Here is a 24,724-nt window from a genome sequence, read left to right on the forward strand (position 1 = left end):
TTATAAGTGTATGTGGGGCTGAAGACTGTTACACTCCATTCACTATTTCAAACTGCTTAGTCTGCCCCACTATCCTACTGATACATTCAGACATGTATCAAACTGTCTTTGTAGTGATCATATGGAACAGGCACACTAAGAGAAAACTTCTGTTCTCATAGGACAGACAGAAAAATCAAGGTATACAGCATTAATTCTGTCTTCCATTTTATAATTTGCAATTCCTGGCCGACTCCTTCAATGAGATGCATGCTATTTATGTAAGATATCACTAGAAAAATAAGCAGTTTGTTTCACAAAGTAAAACTTTTCCCAGCTCTTCATTTCAGTGAAAATGTTCTGTTAACTCTTTTTTTTTTTTTTTAAAAGTAGCTACCCTTTGGTTCTTGCAAACATTTTGAAGTTCAAGTCTGCTGTGTTCTTGCATTTAGCATGCTCAGCAGATCATAAATTTTATTCTGTGTGAATGACACATTATCTTCAAAGCATATTTTTCTCCTGCATTTTTCATGTACAGTTTACTACAGCTCAGACTGGAAATATGCTAAATTCATAATAATGAATATTATTATGAATAATAGCGACAATTTAAAATATTGTCAGCACATATGTTGACAAATCTTCTCCTCCGGAACCCTGGTCAGTAATAATTTTCCTTTAAAGGCTGCAAGCAATACCATCACAATGGAGCCTTTCAGCAGTCTCTCTTGAGATCCCAAACACAGAAATGCTGACCAAAGTAATATTAGATGCTCACCAAAGTGAACTTAAGTTTTCTGCATTTGTTTGCTGGCTTTTAAAAAAGGAGTCTGTTCTACCCTTTGTAATATGTACATGTCTGCCTATTTATTTTCTTAATTTTTCTCTCCATTTATTTATTTTTATCAGGAACCTCAGCTCTCTGTTATTCCAGGTAAATCTGAAGAAAACAGTCAGAAGAAAGATGAGGCAATAGCAGAAGATTTGATGATCGTAACGAAATTTCACAGTACGTTTACTGTTAAAATACTGTAACAATCTAAAACAAGAAGTTCGGTGAAGTAGCAGAAAGGGTATTACACCAATTATGATTGCTATTTTCCTCCTTAAAGGGATGAGTGGGTCTTTCTGAGCACCCCCCCCCCCGAAGTGAGTGCTGAATTTCCAGGCTGCAGAGCCCCGGGTCCCAGCCCTCTCCACCCTCCAAATTCAGGCCAGGCTAAAGTCCTTGTTCACAAAGCCCTGAACAGGACAGGGCAACCCTCCCACACCCCTGAAAACAGCTACTTCACCCTTCGCTTACTCAAGAGTAACTCAAGAGGCTGAGCAAAGTATTCCATAGCAGCAAACACACCAATAAATCAAAGCTTTGTCTAATTATCCCAAATTTTATTGGAGATCATCTCACAAGTGACACCCCCGTGTAGTCTCCTTCAGCCAAGCGTGCTGGACCCGATGCCTCCGGCTGTGGCACCAGGATGACCTCAAAGCGAGAGCAAAGCTTGCCTTTCGGTGACAGCCGTCGCGCTGGGTGCAGGACCTGTGCCTTCATTACCGCACTTTTTCACTAGGAATTGCAATTTGCTTTGCCACAGAAATAAATCAAGCAGTCATCTTTCACAATGGAATTATCCTAGGTCTTGAACAACTAAAGCCACAGATGATTTGATCTGCATCCAGCATCTTCAACACTTATAAAGATACCACTGGGAGGTTTTTTTTTTTTAAAGTAATCTTTTGAAGCATACCAAATTTTTCAGACACATAATTCATATGCCAGAGTGAGATCTTGAAGGGATCAGGCCTCCCCTTCACTATTAAGGGAATGGATATTTAGGTAAAAACAAATACGTCAAATTTCGGCCCAAGTGATGGTGGCCAGTGAAAACAAAATTGAAAAAAGAGACAGAAAAAAAGTAATCTCAGGGCATAAATACAACATCAAGGCATAAATCAAATTATTCCATTCTACTTTCAATGATCATTCTGCCTAACTGATGTAACTGCTGTTCCAAAATTTGTTTTGCTCAGTGAAAACTGAAGACCAATTACTATATAATTTGTATCCAGAATTCACCGCTGGATTAGGGTAGCTGCTCCTTCATGGTATGTATCCTCACCCCTTACATTCAATGCACTTAAAAACCAAATAATAAACTCCTCAGTCTATTCGCATTTAACTTCACAAGGGGCACGTTTGAACACAGATTTTTTACAGTTCTAATTCAATTTTCGTAATTAAAATTCCGGTAGTACTAAGCAGATTGAATTAATTTTAGTTTCCTGCAAGTAGCTATTTAATACAAACTCACGTGAATTGAAATGTCATTGCTTACAAGTAATGTATGAACAGCACAAAAATCCTGTGGGTTAACCTTCATAAAATACAGCCATTTTCTCATTAAAGTGACAGAAGTTAGCCATTGCTAAAGCCCAATCTCTTCAGCAATAACTATCAGATCTAAAGCTTGCAAGAGAGGTCAGCAAAGCAAACGGATGATTCAGGGTGGGGGCCCTCGTACGAGCTTAACCTCCGTTTCACACGGCTGACAATGTATTTCTGTATTCTCTAAATGGTGGGTTTCACTACTGGCATCAAAAGCAATTGTTTTATCTTTGAGAAATAACAGTGACACTAAAGGCAAAATTTCACTCATCTGAATAATGTTTTGTAAGTAAAAGTGATAAAATTTGAATTAAGAAACCAGAAATTTTAAAAAGGTCACTAACATCAAAAACCTGATCTGCCTTCTACTTACGCCAGATTTCAGTGTGATGTAGTGCACCCCAATTTATAATTAGAGAGGATAATCCCATCCTATGCTTTTCCCAATACATCCCAAATTTCCTAGCTCTGTTTTGCCATCTTCAGAAGTAACTTTGAAACTGCCAGACACCAGCATTAAAAGCCTCCTCAAAAAGGTACACTCGTGTCTGAAAACACACAAAGAAAAGATCAAAATGAAAATTAAAAGCAGATGCACTTCATGTACTAAAAGGTTTTTCCACTTTGATAAGTGGATTATAATGAAGTGTGGCACCATGTTTCATACAATTTATTAATCCAGTCCCACTTATTTACACTCTGAAGCAGCATAATGATTTCAAAGTTGGAGCACAGCCAAAACTCACATGCAGAAAATAATTAAGAAGTTATGTGGAAAGATCGGTTGTTGTTGGGTTTCAGGGGGGGTTTCCAATGAGACGGACTGACTTTTAGTTAACCAGAAGACCAAAGTTAAAGTAGTTCTAACACAACACAAAGTGCAGAAGTGAACTAATTTTTGAAAGGGAATAGATGCTCCAAAAAGATAACCAGAGCCTGACTTCGCCTGGCATTATGGCCCCTCTAAGCCTAGAGAAGCTGGTACAGAAGACCTCTGCTACACTAGTGCTCATGCAACTGGGGAAACTTTGTTTTTCCAGATGGCACCTATGCCCTGGTCTTGAGTTTACCCATCAGCTATATAACTCAGCAAAAAATGCTAAGAGAATAAAAACTCAAACTATTGTAGAAACACGGAAGGCATGAGTTTCGGGAGGACAAAGAAAAGCTGGAAAGCAGAGTGCGTAGGTCATGGTGGGGAGAGCGTATGACCAGATGATGTCTTTACAAAGCTCGCTGGCCTCTGAAAGAAGTACACCATCGTCCCCACAGGTTTTCTTGGACTGCTTGAAGTTTCACACTTTCTCCTGCAGTAGTGTTTTTGGCAAGGCAGAGCTGAAACTAGTCCAAGAGTACAAAGCCATTTATACCTGTACAAAGCAAGCAGAAGATTCTGCAGGATAGGAATGACAGTGCTTTATCTCTATTTTACCCATGTTTAGATGTCAACACCAAGTAAAAGGGGAAATCGGGCTGCGAGTTTAAAAAAAAAATCCACTATTTCTTTGCAGAAAAAAAATTAAAAAAATCATGCTGGTCAGCAGTTCCCTCCTGGGCACAGCATACTGCTTCTGCCTCTAGGAGAGTCCTTACCCCTCATATTTGCCAGGTAATGGTCCCTGAAGATGTTGAGCCACCCATGAGATCAGGAATACTTACTTTAAAGGGTGAAGTGCACAGATATGGAAATACTGTTGGAGAGGCACTCATGCAGGAAACTTATTTATTCACTGATGCACAATGTCCAGTTCATTTTATCCACTACCCTCTCCCTCCTTCTATTCCTCACCTGAAAAAACTCTTTATACAGTAAGCAAGAAATCTAGAATCCAGTTGACTGTTATTATTTGGCAAGATTTACTTGATGAGAAGACCCTATACCAATTCTGCCATTAAGAATTTCTACAGCAAATTCCTACCGAGGATAAGCCACAGCCAAATGCAGACAGTTTATCACTCCACAGGATACATTTCCAGTGTATCAGAGGGACTACTGCTTATTTTGATCTTTTCATTGGAAGTAGGAAGAAAGGAGGAGGAGTTGTCAGCCTAAGCGTGGATAGAAAAATAATACAAAAGGGCGTAGAGAAATTAGAAGCAAAGACAGGAAACAAGCAATAAAACTGCAGTTGGAAAAATGCTACTGCATGTACCAAGGGAGTAATCCAAAATAGTTAACAAGAAGGCAAAAATTTGGAAAGTATTAACATCGAGAGACACCTAGGAATAAGAGGATAATCTGGATGTAAGAAGCAACGCAGCAGAGGAGATCGAAGTGCCACTAACATCTCTGGCTCCTTCTGTAGGAGCATCACACAGCGGAGCAGGCTGGCATGGCAGTGCTCTCTTTATGCATTTCTTTTGCAGCCACACCTGGAATATTGTATGCAGTTCAGGCACTTCATTACTGGAAGATATAAACAAACTGGAGGAAGTCCAGAGAAGTGGAACGGAAATGATTAGAAGCCGGAGGGAGTGATTTACCAAGAAAATTTAAAGTAGCCCTTTACCCGCCTGCAACTTCTCTGATAATTAGAGACGGGAAATGATAACAGCCTAGTTCACGTCTCCAGTCACGTGCCTTAAGCCCTTTCGCCTCGGGCGCTTAAGCGTGTGCCTAGTTTTAAGAATAAAGAGTACACAGAGACTTTGACCTGATGAAGAGAATAAGATTAAGTAAGGAAAAAAATTTAGGCTACATACCAGTGAAATCCTCCCAGGAATGAATTATGACTAACTGATCTACCATAAAAGATGGAGATTGCATTGCTTGGAATTTCACATTTTATTACCGATAATGGATAAAGTTTTTCACATCTAAAGTTTATTTTCCATGAGACAGCAGAACTATTCAAAATAAACAGTGTTACCCATGCACACAAGTCTTTGTAGTCTTTGCCACAAATGTATAGCACCGAGTTATCCTGCCCAGGCAAGGAGACCTGACTAAGCAAACATTTTTACCCCGGACTGCGTAAGCCAGGTGGAACAGTTCTGAAAAATGACAAATTACATCCCAGCAGGAAAGTAACTGGATTCTCCTAGCTCCTCACGCACTGACATTGCTGGGAAGTGATTTTTAGGAAGGCAGCATTTTATATAACTGTTGAGCTCTCAGCAGGGCTCTACTAAAAGACACTTTAAAAGTCATGTAGACACTACCAGAGTCTGATCTAGGGAACAGGTGATTACCATTCACACAAGTTTTGCATGCAAACAGCGGGGGGGACACAACACCAAAAAAACCCCCCCAAAAAAACCCCAACCAAAAAAAAAAAGTGAAGCCCAGCTGCAGGCAGCCTGCAAACAAGCCTGCTGGGATGCAGCTTGCTGTATAATCCCCAAACAACATTGCAGGACAATAGCCGTGTTTGGGCACGTAGGATTCCCGAGCCCCTCCACTGGATAGGCAAGACCTCCCAGAAATATGTTATCTTAAAGGTAACCATGTGCCCCCACACCAACACTCTTCACCTAGCCTGTGCTTAAAAATCACTTCCTGATGCTCCAAATAAGCAAAGTTCATAGTTCTACTCTGGAGAAATAACCTGGACAGATTTTTAGCTCATAAATGGGAGGGAAAAAAAAAACCCGCACTACAGGAGGGGAAGACGTGGAACAAGACAAAGTTCTGCTGTGTTTACTGGAAAGTCGGCATTTATTACTAAAATTGTGTTGGATACGCTTATCTGAATGGCACACTAGCCTAGGCTTTTGTTTATGCAAGTAATGCAAGCTTTATGTTACAATTTCTGCAATATTTCTGTAATTCAACATTTACCTGCAACCTACATTTAGCTTTATGAGAATGAGATAAGAACTGGCATAAAGTCAACAGGTCTCAGCTTCAGTGCATCAGAGCCTTGATTTTATACTGATTTTTTTTATGGATTTTCTGCACTACAGTTTTAATGGTTTGGCAGGAGGCAAAATGCCTGCATGGTTGATCACTGCTTTCACTACTTACAAGGTGGTATCTATAAGCCCGAGAGTCCTACTCCAGAGACTTTTTTCCCTTATCTTTGTATAGTATATGTCAAAATGAATCTGCAAATTGGATAAAATCTGTCAAAAACCAGATTATCATCAGTTGGTCTTGTAGGACTACATATAGTTAAGGTTGCCTGACACTTCTCATTTTAATACCTCATTTTCTATTGCTTATAACTTTACCACACATTAGCAGTTAGGGCTGAAATTTTCCATGCTGGATGTCTGCCTCAGGCTGAATTTTATTTTGTGAGTGTAAGAATGCATCAGCTAGAAGTACTAAGCTTAGTGCAAAAGTAAGTTTGTGAATAGGGGTAGGGAGAAACATGTTGGTTTTTTCCTGTGTTACATTTTTCACAGACATATTTGAGAAGCTCAAGAGCCTTCACACTTTAAGACAGACCCTTTGAAGCATCACTGCTCTGATACCACAGATGTGCCTTTTGCCATCTCATACATTATCACTTAAAATTATAACGGATCACAGTATAAAACATTGAAAAGTTGCAGTTTGTACGTGATATGATTTGCAAAGGTTTTGGTGGAGGTTGGCTGCCAACCTGTAAAGTTTCCTTCTGCAAAGAGCGTGGACCAGGGCAGAGGGTCTCAGCTGAGCTTGCACTCCAGCTATCTCTTCCACACATCAGGCGATGCTTTGTCACGGGGACTCCACGCAGAAAATCTCTATCACGCTCTTGGGACACAGCAAGGGAAGGGGAATGAGGCACAGGTTGCAAGAGCAAAGGAAACTGCCAGGAGCTTAATGAGGAGAGAGGACAAGAGTTTGGGGAGGTAGTAGACTTGAAAGGAAAAAGGCCCCCCAAAAAGCAAAGCCAGTGGTAGGAGGAAGGAGATGTAGGCAGCAGGAATTGGAGAAGCTGGGGAAGAAGGGAAATAGTCAGGAGAGTCTGGAAGTGTGGAAGCTGATAACTGAAGGAGAAAAGAAAAGGTTCAGAGGTGAGTGCTGGCCAGAAGCAGAAGGGGCATGGGATACGGATGGGTGGGTAACTGGATAAACAGAAGCAGCTGAGAGTAAAATTACTTGGGGGCAGAAAGTAAAGAAAATATCTCTCTCTCTACACCATTAGAGCTGAATGCAGGAAACCTGAGACTCAATTCTTCTAGAAGATAGCACAACCATCTCTACTTTACAGTTTGGAAACTGAATGCAAAAGAGAGTAAGGCCAAAAATATTAAAAGTGTCTACTAACTAATGCACTGAGCCTGACCTGTCACTCCCACAACTTGATTTTTCTGAGTGTTTAGCATTAGAGAGAGACTGCTTTCCAAGGAGGCTGACAAGCCCCTGGTTGGGGTACCAGTCTCCATGCAAGACAGTGGCTGCTTGTAAGGCAGCTGGAGCCAGGTGCCACTGCTCCCAGCTCTGCTGCACCCAACTCCAGCTCTGCCCACAAGCTTTCACAGCCCCTGGGACCTCAACTGTCGAACCAATCTCAGAGGGTGAGCTCAGAACAGGCCTGGTGCCACCTCTGCTGCTCTCTGTAGGCATGGGGAAAAGAGCTGGTGGCAGCCACAGAGACTTACGGAAGCAAGAATGAGCCCAATAAACAGTTTGGCCCCCAGGTTACTTGTACCAGACAGCTGCACCACCTGACAGCAGCCTGTCAAGCGCTGCTGTAGCAGACAAGTGCTGCACCAAGGGGTGTATGTCCCACATGAATCCTCTTTCACCTCTCCCCCTTTGGCCCGCATGCTCCTAAGAAGAAGAGCAGAAGACATTACAGCAGCTCCCACAGCACCTGATATGCCGTGCTAGTACAGGAGACTGCAAAATCTCCCTCATAACCTGGAGTTCAGCTTTAGGAGTTCAAATAAATATTTACCTTAAAAATGTTGACAACATTGGCCTTTAATTTATGTTCTTTGCTTTTCTAAAACTTTGTAGGAAGAGGAAATGGAGCTTTCAGGTCCTAACCACTGAGCAGAGCGGCTCTGGAGGAGCAGGCTCTGCGCTCCCACACCCCCGGTGCGGGCCAGCCTCCCCCCACACCTCTGGCTGGTGGGCAGAGCCAAGCACACCCTATAGCTGGCAGGGGGCAGGTGAATGATGGCTGTCCCCCCCCAGTGCACGCTGCCTGCCCAGCCTGTTCAGGTAGGGGGGCAACTTCTGCCCATCTCGGCAGGGGTGCCCACTGGCCAGCGAGGCCACCCATCACAGCAGCTAGCATGAAGTCCCACGTATGTGAAGCTTGCACAAACCAAAAACAGTAGTAAAACTAGAAACTCGAGAAAAAAAAATTTGAAAGTATCCTTCAACATGATTTTGTGAACCAGTATCATCAAAACCTGCAAATAAGGTGAACTACGGCAGTTTCTGTATCCGCACGCAGAAATTAAACTACAACGCTTGGAAGGGACATGGATTACTGAACCATCATAAAGATGTTTGGGCTGGGGAGCTCCAGTGCCACATCCACACGTTACATTGCGGCTGTAACTACACACTCCTGAAACAGACTTTGCTAAATTGAACAATGTTTTCCCACACATATGATTACATCGACTTTAATTAGGTAACTGGCTCAGTGGTTTTGATTGTTTCGATTGGGTAAACACGTGACATGGATTGATCTATAATTAAGATGAACTTTAAAGATAAGCGTTCATGCTGAAGTGGTGGAGCAGACACATTTGTCGCTGCCCGAGGATGAAGGAGTAAAAGTACAAGTCGGAAGAGATCCTCTCTTTGCTCAGTCAGTGATTGCTGACCTCTGTTTTTCATTATTACTAGGAAGTGGTCAGTTAACCCTCATCATTAAGCAATAAAGCGTGACAGAGAGTGCTGATTAATGCGCTGCTCACAAATACGGTCAGGCACGAGGAGAAACCCATGGCGGGCTTCTGGCAGTTTTAAATGGCCATTAGTTATAGTTGTGCAAAATGAAATTAACACAGCTAATCAAGTACCGAGAAGCCACGGTTCTGCTGAGGGTCAAGGGTTCCCAGCAAACAAAAGGTACAGTATGCTTACATACCATGGAAAAAAACCAAAAACAAGCCAACCCTGACCGGCTGATTAATGAAAATGAATACATACGATAAATTTGACCAAATGGTGAATAAACATAACACCTCCACTGCACGTATGAACTGAGAAAAGTCCACGTCTTAAAGAAAGAAAGAAAGGGAAGCAACAGATTGACTTCAGCCATCACCAAGTTCATAAGCAGTCTACTAAAAGGCGCTATAGAATAGCTGTTGCACTGCTGCAGATGACCCTGTTCAGACCCCTGTCCCCAAAATCCTTTTCAACTGCCCTCCTCTGCAGGCAGGTTTGCTATTTAACCCCTTTACAGACTCAGCCACATGGCCCCCTGTGTCCCTTAGGCTGAATTTTGGTAGCCCCTGGATTATCACCCGTATTCCTTACATTCTCAGATGCCTTTGCTGTTTGTAAACCCTTCTCCTATCAGACCCAGAGAGCTGAAGCAGCATGCAGAGCAAGTGGTAAAAGCACAGGAGAAATACACAAGCTAAACACACACACAAGCACGTGCCAGCTTATTCTGTGACAAAGACAGGATGGGCCTGAGCAGCAGGAGTTTTTTCTGAACAAGTATTCTTCTCTCACTTTAATCTTCCTTTATTAGTCTTGGCAACTCCCACGTTAAAATGTTACCTCCATGTCTGGAACGGGAGAAGTGTTTTTACCGTGGCCTGCTCTGTGCCCCTTTCTGGATGCCAGAAGCCTTTCTCCCCTCTCCTTCTAAACCTTTGTTTGACTCCAGCTGAAATCTTAATTTGTCCCACATCTGGATGGAAATAGTTTAATTCTAAGGATTTCCCTCACTTCAGTTGACAATCTTCATTTCAAGTGAAGCCTCCAAGAAATTCACATGCATACTGATTTTGGATTATGGATTGCATAGTTCACATAATGCACATGGCATATGGATTTTGGATTACGCCCACCTGCATTATACAGCAATACTTTAGATCTGCCTTTGCCTGCTGAATTGAAGTGAGCACCTTTGCTTGCAGAAGCACACATAGCATTTCCCACTTTTTTTTCTTGGTGGCTTATTGTTCTTACGCCGTGAACTTGTTATTGAAGGCTCAAAGGACACAAAGAATGGTGACAGTAACAAGGACTTTCTCCCATTCTTAGTGGAATGGTAACAGAAAAAATATTAAGTGTGAAAATGGCATTAGGAAGGGCTGAAACAAAAGCCAGAAAGATGATACCGTCCTTCAGTTCTCTATTTCTGGAACGTTTTCTAACTCTATGGAAAAAGGGATGCTCAAGTAAGCAAATTTACCCAAATACTGTTCAAAAAACCTCTGCTGTTCCACCCTGTTCTGTCTTACCACAGAACTCTTTGAGCACGTATTAATATATTAAGTTTTGCTTGTGCTTTTATGCCCTTCGCTTTTTCGTAAGCTTTCCATGAATGATCTTTTATTATTAAACAGTCAGTGAAAGACCTCATCCTTGTCATATTTCCTCTTTCTACTTTAAAATGAATAATTAACATGGAAGAATTGGTATTCTTTCTAAACTTCTTACATGGAAGTGGATTCCCTCACAAAATAGAAGTGAAACAAGAAAAGATGCAGCTTAGTGTGACCACTGTCTCCAAGTGCTTGCGCTATTTTCTGACATCATAATTTATTTTATAAAGCTGTATGCAATGTTGCTGTATTAAAATATACACATATCTACTGTCCTTGACAGACTGCCTGCTGCCCTACATTCAGCACAGAGTACCTGCATGATGACGCTGCAGAAGTACGAGAATATGAAATATCACTTCTAGTTCTCAGGGCTCTATAAAACACTTAAATATCTAGAATTCAACTGCCTGGCAGTGTGCACCTTGCATATGAAGTCATTAACAACTGCCCTCCCCGCAAACAAATGAAAGTACAACCTCATAGTTTCATTCACAAACATAGTGCTATCACTGTAGGATTACTGTCTTCATGTTATTACTAAAAAGACTGCAAATAAGAGACATCATTTTTAAATAGGTTAGTGTCCCTTCATTCCCTTTTTTTAATTTTATGAAGTTTAGTATGCCACTGCATAGAATCTAAGTACTTATTATTTTTTCCCCAATAGTCCATCATTATCATTCTGTTGTATCAGAGAAAATTAGCACCTATCACTTACATAATTTCAAGCAGTATTGTTAAAAGTGGAATTTGCATGCATGATACGGTGTATAGGCTAACACAAGTCCATTTGCTAAGTCCACGTGGTAAAATGGATGAATAAATAACTGAATGCTTAGCTCCAAATATATAATTATTCTTAGAAAAAAAAATTAGAGCACAAGTCTGTGAAAATACATATAATAATACTCATCACAGCTAAATACCCTAGACAAAAAATGCCCTTTCAGAAATGGAAGAATATAGTTAGATTCCTAAAATGTTTATAGAAAACTTGCATAAATGCCCAAGTTTAAGTAGTACAGGACTATTGCACTTCTTTCCCACAGGCATTAGCTTTAAATTAAAAATGTTGTCCCAGCGTAATGAAGAAAAGGCTTAGCAGAGTACTTGTGCAGAGCATGCAAAAGGTTTGTAAACCTTCAAACTGCAGTTTAAATTGTTCCTGTTAGAAAAAGTTACAGCTCAGTTGTTCTGATCTGTTCCCACACACAGTAGCATACAGTCTCTCCGTAAGAAAGTAACATTACCTTTTTTAATATCATCCATCACCCTGCTCTGGAATAAGCATCGCTGTTCTGACATTGCAAGAACTGTTAGCCATATGTCTACTTCCAATACATGAGTTGCATTAGTTATTTGTTACATGGAAAGAAATGAGGGAGCAGGCTTTGCAACAGCAAGCACGAAACATCAAGTCCAGTCCCTTCCTGTATCACAGCATGCTGCAAACCAATTTCCAGATGAAATAAAATAAATAGGCAGGTATAAATGAGAAAAATATGCTCTAGTTCTTATGCCTAGTAGTAGCCTGAATGAATGCAAATATGCCATGAACAGGAAATGAGTGGAGAAAATGCCACTGTTCTGCATACGGTTTTCAGCAAGAATCAAGAATTATTAAAGGCAAATGAGACAAGATGCAGAAATCTCATACAACTGCATTCATACTGATAGTAATGACACCTTTTCTGGAAAAGGTGTGAAACATTAAGTTACAAGAATTCAAAATATTCTGTTTATCAGAATGGTCAGTAACACTCAAATGGCAATGCCTTTTGTTGGCATCTTGCAAGAACAGTACCAAAAGTTTCAAAGAAACCCAACTGTCTCCTAAACTAATGTTATACTGTTTTTCTGTTTTATGGACATCATATTGTGTTTTAACATAATGCATCTGTCTTTCTATTGCAGAGGCTATTTCCACTTTGGTATTTTTCTCACCCTTGTGACTTGAAAAATCAGCCTATGTTCTAAATCTCTAAATTTCTAGAACATAACCTTTCCACATTTATTTTCTGAGGCATTTACTCTTTTTGAATTTCTTCAGATATTCTTTTCCAGGCAAGAGTCATTGAGTAGTTTCAATGAACATAAAAACCTACTGCCTAAACCAGTAATTCCATTACAGTTTTTTGCTATTACTGGTCATCTGGTGTACCACTGAAGAAAATCTGTAGATGGACCTTTTTTAAAATTATTATTTAATAAATAAAAAAAAAATAATCTGTTAGGAAGCATGAGAGTCAATCTTGAGAAGCGGAATATCATTCAGACTTGACAGAGCTTTTAAGTCTGTCTTTCCCATTTGCAACCACGTATTAACTAGCAGCGTGAGTCAGCAGGAGATCTTCACTAGGTCCAGGCAGAAGCCTGAGCTCCTCTAGCAGTCAGCTAGGCTCTGAGAGGGTAACCCTTGGCTGTTCTTCTCCTGCACTCACTTCCTTTGGTCCGGGTTATTTACTTTTCAACTAATAGAGTGCAAAGCCCATCAATGTAAAGCAAAGCAATTTGATAGAGCAAAGAATGTCAGGGACACTTTCTAGATGAGAATCAACTAAATCCAAAGCAGATCCTTTTGCTTTGAAAAGCAACAGTGGAGGGAAAGTCTGGAGCAAAGAAGACTTACCTTGGGAGAAGGAGGATCAGCCTAGGGAGCATGTAACAAATGGGACATCATGGGCTGCACCCATGAGTGCTGAGGAAGCTGGCTCATGTCACTGAGAGACCACCCTTCATTATCTTTGAAAGGTCAGGGCAACCAACTGAGGCTCCCAAGGACTAGAAGGATAGAGGTTGTCACTTTTGTCTTCAAGAAGAGCAAGAATACTTTTTTTTTCTTTTTTATGATGAGGATGGTCAAACAGGTTGTCCTGAGGGGCTGTGGAGTCTCTGCCCTCTGAGTACCCCTCCGAGATACTCAAAACCCACCTGGACACAACACTAAGCAACCTACTTCTGAGCAGGAGGGTTGGACTAGATAATCTCCAGAGGTCTCTTCCCACCTCAGCAATTCTGTGATTATATGATAATGCTCTCTCATCTCGACAAAGTTAATCCACACAAATCGGTGCTCTTTTCATAAACCAATGCACATTAGCACAGCCTTTGATAGTCCTAAAGGCACAAAGTGATTAAGCCATATCTTCCATATCAAAGAAATGCTATAACCAGTATTAGATGAAGTTCCACACAAGGAAGCTTGACACAAAACAACAGGAAGAAAAGTATAGCTTCTAAAAAGAAAAAATATACTGTGAAACATCTGCAGCATTTTCAGAAAAGATGGTAAATTAATCACGTCATAATAATGTGTTTCAGTAACCTGGGCAGAAAACTTATACAGTGTAAAGGTTCGAACTGGAATACTAAACATGTTGGGAGGCACTGTGTGAACAAAGGTAAGGAAAGATTAACCTGAGGAACCATAACATAAACTCCCTCTAATGCAAGTGTCAGTATGTACTAGAGATGCTGGATTACAGTCTTCCCAAATTCACTTCGGTCAATTGGTTTGGGCAGAGCTCCTAAGACCTTGAGGCACTTTGTCGCTATTTAGCTGCAAGTAGCTTTCCTAGGACGCACCACCATCATCAATGTTTCCTGCACACGACCACCACCTAGGAACCTTGCTCCGGCTGCTGTCGCTGAACAGGCGAGAAGTCTCAGGCTTCCCAACACCTCAAAACCTGAATTCTGATCCTCACAACAGATTAACAGAAGTCTCTAACTACATTATGGCTTACTTCCACACCCTCAGTCCCACCTTGCCAGACCTCTGGCTTATCCTGGGGACAATGTGGATGGTGATTTAGGATGAATCAGGATCACAAAGTCAAAAGGACTCTTGTCCTCAGAGTCCACATTCGCATACTACTGAAAACAAAGTACATAAAGGATTACAGAGATTTAAAGAAGAAAGAGAAAGAGAGAGAGGAGAAAGTCAGTGCCTGAGACAGCTGAATGGTGCCCTGGAGAACTGGACTGCATCTCCTTTGCCACGGACTTACTCTATAATAGTAAGAAAAAACACTAATTATCCTCATTTCCTGAATATCCAACTTAAAATCCAGAGTCTGATTTGCAGTAGTTTAAGCAATCATCGTTGCAAGTAAAATCAATGGGAATTGCACTTTGGATATATTAAGTGCTACAAAATGTCAAGTACTTCTGCCCCCGATGTCCTAAATATCATAAAAATCATGAACCCCAAATCACTGGGTATGTCTGAGCTTAATCTGTGTCTTAACTCCTCGACTGTAAAACAAGGGTAATAACCACTCATCGTGTATTGCAAGGATAAATTAAACAATGTTTGTGAAGCACTTAGATACTACAGTGATGAGCACCACAGAAAAGCTCTGTAAGAAATGAGTAATTATGTCTTCTGAGCAAGGGATGAATAGTAATCAGCAGTGAAGGCACAGGACCATACATTGAGCAATGAGAAGAATACAAGATATTGAATAGCTGCTCATTAATTGAACGTTATCCAATCTGTTCAATGAACGAGGAAGAGGTCTAATGAAAAAGTTGTATGTGATTGTGTAATTAAAGCTGAATTAGAAATCATTAGATGCGGTGCAGATGAACAAAGACCACACAGGCCACTAGCATTCGTTATTTTCTTATTTAGTTATGATTTTGCAAACTTGATTTTTTTTTTTTCTCCCCAACATATTTTTTAAATAGGAAACTGAAAAAACTCCAAGCAGCTCAAAACCCCTGAAACCCACCATTGCACCCAATATAAGAACCCACACAGAGGAGCAGAAAGGGGTGGGAGAAGACACAACCACCTCAGGCAGCCCTGCCACTCCAAAGTCTGAAACAGGAGGAGAAAGGCTCTGCCACACTGCCAGTGAAGAGGAGCAGGACATCCACGAGTTTTACTGTGCAGGAACCACAGCACACAAAAATCCCAAGCACATGCTCTTATCTGCTGCATGCAGAGCCTAAACACAGACTTTAGGCTTCAGCTACACCTACATCACACAACGGCAGGTGACGGACACACTACAGAGAAAGCTCACGTACCGGCCACTCGATCAGCTAGCTGCCCAAGCCGCTGCAATCAGTTCTGGAGCAAGTGTGGAACTCCCCATTACAGTATCACCAGCTCCTGGCAGCCCTTCACCTGACACCTGAGGAGACTGAACAGAAGCCTGCTTGCTCTTAGTGTGGACAAGGTGCACGCAAAAGCCCCACATCATCACCACTCTTGAAATAGGTGGGAATGGACTGACTGACCCACGCTCCCTTTCCTAGGGCCCTGGCTTTGGCAACTCGGCCGTGAGAGATGGAACCAAACAATTTTATAGGTTAAAAACAGGTAACAATTCTGTCTTACAGAATTTCCTCTCCTTAAATATTCAAGAGCTTGGGCTTCAAAATTGACAACAGGCCATTATTGTTTCTAAAAAACTTGACAAAACTGCCTCAGTCTAAGTCTAGACTTCAAACCTAACAGAGGCACTCCCAACCTTCAACAACCTAAAAAACTCTGCTGCAAAAAAAGGCTGAAATCCTGGCTTCTTTTAAGGCAATGGGAGATTTGCCATTACCTTTTCCCACTCTATTTATATCTGAGATGCTAGCAGATGCCTTGTTCCCTCTGTCTATAACAGACAGATCTGTATGTACATTTTAGCTCATTTTTTTCGTCTGGAGACTGTTTTCCCACCCTCTTACTTAAAATGGGATTAGGAGGTACAAAAAGATGTTTTGTTTCCAGCTTTATGTATTTATGTATGTATTTTGAGGTTTTATCTATTTAGAATTTCTTTCAGCCACAACAGCGCAAAATTCCGTATCTCTAACTTTGTTTCGCTGAAGGCATCTTGCAGAATTATCCCCTTTTGGCTCTTAACTACTTAATCTGAGACTGGAAGGGCCTTTTCAGGCTCTAAAAATTTTCTGAGCCTTGAGGGTTTTAGAAGAGAAGTGCTATTTGCTACTAAAAGTGAAAATTATAACATTGCTTCAATAGGCTGCCAAGGCAGGTAGATAACAGCATTTTATAGAGTAGTATCTCTTAAGCAGCAGTACCATAGGTGGTACTGCTAAGGAGCTAAAGCATCTGACTAAGGATGTTTTATGATATTTGATATGCTTTACGCTGTTTGATACAGGAGATCTTGCACATATATTTATGTCCAATTGCAAACTCCAATTTGAATGTTTGTTCGTGCTTTAGTTATCCATTTACAGTTGTACTGTACTAGACATTACAAAAAAGGCCTTGGCACCCCAAGAAGCCAGACCAATTATGCTTCAATGGCAGAGGATTTCTCAGTAGCCAGGCTCTCACTTGAGGGGATTATCAGCAAACATAACCAAGCACAAGGTCACCTGATGGGGTCTGGGGGTACCTGCAGAGGCTTAGCTGGATAGGATGGAGTTATTTCGAAAGGACTTCCCCCTCTCCTGAGCTTTTTTCCCCCCAAACTCAAAATGAGAAAAGTCATCGCAGGAGACAGACATTCACCTGCTAGTACAAATACAAAGCAATTCTGCCTTAATGCAGGATCTGAGCACGTTACATCAATTTTTAAAAATTGGAGTCCTGTATCCCTGTGAAGATCTGGGCATGCACCATCATTACAAGTGGAATATTCAACGAATGTATTAGTTGGTTCATCCTCTCTTTTATTACTCCTACTTCCTTCATTTTTGGAGTCAGACGAACTCTCCAAGCCTTACCAGGACACAGTATTAACCAAAGGAGACCTCTTTGGCTTATCCTTTACTGTCACAAATAACCAAATCATATTATACATCAGTTACTTCTCTTACACTCCATTTCAAAGCAGGTACTTAAATCCTTCTCACCCCTTTCAGGGAAGTGCCCCTAAAAGTCCCTCTTTTTGGTCGTTTGCAGCCTTCTCAAAATATTAAACTAATGTAATTTTTACCCATTTGCTCTTGTTTCAGTACAGTTCTTGGTTCAAAATAAATTCTCCTCCCTCTCAGTTGTCTATTCCTCAACTGTGAAATATTTATAGACAGCAATCATGTCCCAACTCAGACTCCTTTTGGGTAAGCTAAAAAAAGCTAAAAGCATTTAGTCACCTGACATAAGATAAATTTTTATTCCCTGGATCATTTCAGAAGCTCTCCTAATGTGTTTACTTGACTCTGAATCAAAACTGTCTTTAACACGCTGGTGGCCAGGAGGATACACGATACTCCACGTAAGCATTCCCAGCATCATTTGTACCACAATAGTGTGAATAGTTCCCTGTTTGCTTGAAACACTTGGTGCATCTGAACATACGGATTTTGCATAACTACATTACACAAGTGGCTCAATCATCTTGGAACTATTACCCAAAAGATTAATTTCCCAGGAAGCACCCTCCCTATGCAGCATACAGAAAAAATCCATTCCTTTTTAAAGAAAAGGCAGTTGAAGTATTCAAGAAAACACTAAACTAATGGCTGTGACATTTGAACTTCTGTTAGCCAAAATGTTTGTGGCTACCTTAAATCAGCATGCATTCACAGGGCTATCCTACCACTATGAAGACTCTGATCTACCGGAATGTTACCCTGTGATGTGTTAAAAAAGAAAACAACTGAAAAAAATAAATTACTGCAATTCATTTCCCTGTCACATCATAAGAAAGCCAATATTTCCCCTCTCTTATAAGAATGTAGAAGCTAAGCACATGGAAGTCTGTGTGATGCTTGAATTTGTGGCGATGGAAGGCCGTTACCCAAGACAAACCAACCTTACCACTGCATATATGTTCTGTTTACTGCATATTGTGTTTGTGCAGGCTGGCTATCACCTACTGAATATATTATTTTATAGATGAAGCAGTCTAGAAATTAGTATTCATAAAACAAAGACCAAAAGACAAGCAAAAGAGCGCAGGAGAAAAATAGTTGCACGCAGACCTCCTAACATCATGGGAGCATTTTTCAAGGCTAGACAGCAGCCCATATTTAAATTCTTGTCCTTGTACTCATCTCTCCCTCTCTACAGCAACACCCACTTACACAGTAAATAACAGTTACAATCAAAAAAATTGCAAATGTTGGAAAGTCTTGGGGGAGGGAAGAAATTATTAATGCTTTTGGAAAGGAATGAATGCAGATTTTTAGCTTCCTTGATATAAAATATTTTTTCAAATCATTTTCCTGGCCATTAACCAACTTGTGGTTCTTTGTGGCACTGCAGCTGCTAAACTCACTCATGCTTTGCTTGTTTTAAAACCAAGACACTATCGCCTAGGTGGCTCCCAAATCTACACCCTCCTTTCTGAAACACTACCACAATATGCTTGCTCTATTAGCGCTGCACTCCATGTTTAACACGCATCCAGCATTTCTTCTTGAGCATCAGTCAGGGTTTCTCATGCAAGCTACATATTCCAAGAGTCACAAGGAAAGCTCTCCCATTCCACTTCTCCCCAGCTTTAAAATATTCAATTGTAATACATGCTCCATCCTTTAGTAATCTTTCCTTTTTTTCTGTCACACTTCTTGCCGCTTGCTTTTTCTGCCCTTTTTGGGGTCCCAGTGCAAACCCTTCTAGCTCCTTCCTCCTAACAGCTTCCTGAACTCTGAGCTCCTAGTAACTAAAGCCAACCAGGAGCAGGAACAAAGACTTCATTTCACTGAGCTATACTGCCTGCCAGAGCGAAACCCAGGAGAAGTCCTTTTTATATCTATGAAAGCACGGAAGGCTGGTGGCAGCTTCAAACCTATGATGACTTAATTATTTAAATTTTATTTTACACCTATTAACCATAGCATATCAAGTAAGAGTAGCAGCTGCTACATGAATTTGACCAGCTCGCTTGCCCTCAGCAGATCACCCATCTGCCTGCTCTCCACCTAGTATTTCTGTTTGATAGGCTGCAAAACAGATTCTTGCAACAGGTCAGGAAGAGTCAGCTTCAAATCCCACATAGAAATTTCTATGAAAACATATGGACATCTATACTGAGTGCTGTCGAATTTAGAGAGGCTACTGACCTTATGAAAGTGGATAAAAGGAAAATTGCAGCCTGTGATGGCAAAACGCTGATTCCATTACAGTGAATGAACAGAAGAGTGGAGAGTGAAGAACTGTATGTATAATTAATTCTAGTAATACAGACCTACAAAGTTCATGGGTGCACACACTGCAGAACGGTGTGGAAAACACCTTTCTATAGTGTCTCAATTTCAGCTTCTACAGCATATAAAAAAATATTGCTTCTTTAAATGATCAATAAGGTAAACTTTCCTGTTCACCAGTAGGATTTTATAAAAATTTCAGTTATGCTAATTAAGGAGATAATTCAAGAGCTATATATTCCAGCATTTAAATTCTCGTACCTTGATGTTTTTTTCCACCTCAATTCAAATGAAAAAATTTAGGAGGCACGCACAGAGGCTTTAGTTTCTCTTTATTTTCTCTTTATTTTCTGCTGGGGGTTGTAGAGCCTTGGGAAGTTCTTTCAGTTGCAGTGCATGGGAAAACCATAAGAAGATTACCTGTTTCTGAGAAAACATGTTACGCATAAGGTATCACTTTCCCTCTTGTGCAGCCTTCTGAAAGTAGAGACTACAGAGTACTTCCAAAAAGAGTATCCCCGGGATATTACGCACCCGGCCCGTTGCTAAATGTTTGCACAGTGCCTTTGCTTGCTAAAGAACTAAATTTATCTACCACTGAGTTTTCAAGCTGGCAATAGCTTGCAAACCTTCATGCGAAGATGAGTCTCTAGAAGGCTGTTGCATCCCTTTGGTAGAGGCAAAGGGATCAGCCTCGATGCCTGGCAAGGCAGACTGGGAGTTACCCCAGGTGGCTGGTGGGTTGGATCTTCGATGTCGCAGCCCAGGCTGCTTTGGTTTTGTGTTTTCAGAGCAGCCTGGCACAAAGGGAGATGAAGAACGGCACTTCTTTTCCGTAACCCTATCTTTGAGGCAACCTCAGTTCCCACAGATGTGCCAAGTCCCTGCAGATTGCTACACAAGACCTTTCATCCCTTCCACTATTGAAGCGAAGACTTGGATAACCTGCTGTTCAAACATGCAGTGGAGGTAGGATTTCTTTGTTACTAGGCTGCTTGCTGAGGTGCACAGCACATTTACTATATCCAGGAGACCGTTTAAATAAGACGGCATCAGATTAGATTTTGAAAAATTTCCTTCAGCCAAATTTCCCCCTACTTTAAACAGACAAATAGCAAATGTTCAGGTGGAAAAGAAATGCAACCCTAGAACCTTCTGTTGCTGTGACTGTGTTTCACATCGCATCTTTGTATTTAAAAAAGGACAAGCTTCCGTACAACTAATTCGATATAATTTGTTAATTCTTCCACTTTAAGCAGCCAAAAATCTCCCAGCAAACATGCAAAATAACTGGAAGATGGTCATTTTTGCTGTAGTCTTTAGCACCATCTGGACATGAAAAAATGCCTTCCTTTTTTCTTACCTTCAAGCCAAAGGAGAAAAAAAGATTAACTTTAGCAACTTAAGAAGCGATATAAATATTGATTTAGGACAGATTACCTCATACTTGTCTGGAACTTGAACAAATGAAGACAAAAAATGCAAAGCATAAGCAAGAACAGCTGTGGCTTCTGACTTCAAGCCTGTTAACTCTCCTTAGAGAAAGCTAGTTCAGTGGAAAAACAGAAGACAAGACTGGCCAGGTGCTTTAGGTTCCCTCACGGTATAGCATATTTTCAGCATATGACTCTATTTATGATCATAAATTAAAGTTTAAATAACTTTGTGATTGGCCATGTCTGTAATTTAGAAAATCATACAACATAGTTATCCTAGGTAAAAATGTATTATAGATATAAATGTCTTAACTTTTGCAGTGACACCATTTATCAACACTTTTATGGTTAAAGGATTTTAGCATTTGCAAGGCAGATCAAATTTGTATTAATGACACAATCACATTTCTTCTTACCAGACTGCTGTTCATCAAGTCAGTCAGCAAAAAGTTCATGCTTACTTGATACCAAAATTTTGCACTTCGGTAATTTACATCCTTGTAATGAATTCCATCTGAAATTACTTTTGAAATTTCACCAATAAACCCATTTTAATACTTTTTTGGTCTACAGCTCTCCTCCTCATAAATTCATTAGACATTTCCGGCAAGTCCCCAAAGAAAGATTCACCAGGAATACAATTACCAGATTTATAATTGGAAATGCAAGCTTTAGTCTCTTTATTGTGTACTTCCTTGTTTTTAAATTTCAAGGCAGTTGTTCTTTTCTGTTATAATCCTTCTATTTTATAATATTTCAGAGAAGTGCAAAGGAATTGGCACTCAAAAGCTGTTCAAGGTGGGCTGACAATGTTTGCAGTTCTAGCCGAGACCCAAAGAGCTGGGTGATGTGCAGTGGTCCCTCTCTCCAAATCCCCCTTCTCTCTGTTTCTGTGCTTTTTGACGCAATTTATCTCCCCACTTCATAGAATGGTTTGGGTTGGAAGGGACCTTTAGAAGTCATTAGTCCAACCCCCCTGCAATGAGCAGGGACATCTTCAACTGGATAACTTGTTCTTGTCCTTCCACCTGAACACCAGTTGCTCTCTCCCACAACTTCCATCCCACTGTATCTTTTGAAGGACTATGAGTATGTAACTTTTAAAATTAAACTAAATAAAACTTTCATTTAATCAGTAGAAACTAATGACCAAAAGCCTCTTCCTCTTCAAGGAGAAGAGTTGCTCCGTTCAAAGAGGGCACAGTCTGAAACAGGAGGGTCGGAGCATCAGGAAGCATGTTTTTACTGTGAGGGTGACCAATCACTGGCAGACGTTGCCCAGAGAGGCTGTGGAGTCTCCATCCTTGGAGATGTTCAAAAGCCACCTGGACATGGGCCTGAGCAACTGGCTTTAAGTGGCCCTGCCTGAGCAGGCGGGGTTGGACCAGATGCCCTCCAGAAGTTCCTTCCAACCTCAGCCATTCTGTGGTTCTGTGAAAATGGCACCAGCTGTAGCTACCGTATTAATAACAATTGGAAGAGGAGGCCATTTTTGAAAGAATGGAATTTCTCATGCCACTTTCTACTGAAGAATGTTTAGTGGATCAAGTAAGAAATATATGTGTGTGCACACACACACATAAAGGGTGTGATATATAACTAGAAAAATATTCATATATCTTTAAAAAGTCTATACACATGATTTCAGGGAAATGGTGAATGAAACTTGGGGAATCTCTTCCATTCTTTTACTACAATCTTTTAGAGAGGGAACAATTCATTTTTACTCAACTAAAGTAGCCACTGTATTTATAAACTCCCCAGAAAGTTGTTTCTGTGTTCACAGAGGGGGTTTTACTGTTTTCTTTGTAATAGACAAGAATGCAAGCACTTAAATAAAGAACACAGCTTTAGCTCAGAGCCGAGACAGGTATGCCCAGAATCTACATTTAAGGCAGTTCTTCAACTTTGATTTATTTTTTATTTATACCATGCACTGAACTACCATAGTTTTAAAGACATCCTCATGAACGTATGATACAGAGTAATTACTACAAATACTTCATTTAAAATAGGAAACCTCAGGATGGTGTGTTTTATTGGTCACGTACCCGACTGAACAATTTATTATGACTCTACAAAAAATTTTTGTTGTTACAAAACTACCTACACAAATTTTTATTCACATTGATAGTTTCAGGATGTCTGGAGCCAAAATGTGTATTATGTTTTTGCTATGTCCTTTTGTGGCTGATACTCTACGATGTACTTTTATGCATATATATACAAACACAGAAAAATATGTAAAAATATATATATATAAAAACAGAAAAGTGCAAGACAAGTTTTCAGTGTTTGCATAACAACAATGCTACTGGTAGCATCAAGAGCTCACAGTCACATGCATAAGAAGCAGAAGTCAAGACAGTGTTCCCATACCAGTGGTAGGAACATGTATGTTAATATAATAATTCTAAAAAATGTATTTTAAGCTAATGCCTGTCTTCAATTTTTAGCATTGACAGGGTTGTTTTGTCTTTCATTTTTTGAGGTTTTTTTGCTTAACTCAAATTTTCAGTAATTACTGATAACTTGTAACTACATTTTAAAAACATATTTCTAATCCTGATTACAGAGTAATCCTTTCCTAATAATTTTGGCTTCTGAGGCTTGGAAATGTAATCTTGCTACTTTGTTAACTCCTAAAGGGAATCCTTGGTAATTTTTCATAAATTCCTGTAAAGTTGGATAGGGATATCCATCAGATTATGTCAGAAAGGACATCAAAAGAGTGGGGCGTGATAAACATAGATACACAGTACCTTGAACTTACAGGGATTCAAGACTGGGAAGGAAGCTTTCCTGGAAGGCAGGAGAGGAGGAAGGAAGGTAACAAAAGGTGCTGCCACTGCACACAGTATGTGCAGGTGTGTGCAAAACCTCACCACCACAACCAAAAAACATCCTCATGATTCAGAGGCCAGCTTAGACGTGGATGTGTGAAGACCCATCCATGATGTGGCTTGGAAGCACATGGAGGAAATCACTCAGTGAAAATAAGTAAGGTTTTCCAGTTCGTGCACTACATTAAGCTACTAAAAACTCAAGGAAGAAGTTAAGGAATGAAGGCATCAAGGTCAGCTATTGCACAACAGTAAGAAAAAATGCTTTCAGAAGGGGGAAACCACCTCTGTGTCCTTATACCTTTAGGAAGTTCATTTCAATTAGATTGACACTTTTGATGGTAGATAGATAAATAGATTGAGAGAGAGATACTACAGGAGGTCTTGACTTCAATGACGCACAAGCCCTCCAGGTCTATTTAACAGAGCGCTAAATCCTTATTGCCATCAGCAGCAGATTTAATGATCACAGAAGAAATTAAGCACATCACATACTGCCTCACTCTTCTCACTCCACAAGCTGGACACCGTATTAAGAGCCTATTTTCTTCCTTTTATTTTTTTCTTCATGAAAATAAATCAGTCATTAGATACCGCCTGCTTCA

The 24,724-nt window shown here is 40.4% G+C and overlaps 1 protein-coding gene across 1 annotated transcript in view; it reads right to left on the minus strand.

Annotated features, from left to right (window-relative positions):
- NR3C2 (nuclear receptor subfamily 3 group C member 2) overlaps positions 1-24,724 on the minus strand; it is a 210,103-nt gene that overhangs the window by 66,189 nt on the left and 119,190 nt on the right. The gene's annotated exons all lie outside the window — the stretch shown is intronic.

Source organism: Gavia stellata, chromosome 19 (genome assembly GCF_030936135.1).
Source record: "Gavia stellata isolate bGavSte3 chromosome 19, bGavSte3.hap2, whole genome shotgun sequence".
NCBI lineage: Eukaryota > Metazoa > Chordata > Aves > Gaviiformes > Gaviidae > Gavia > Gavia stellata.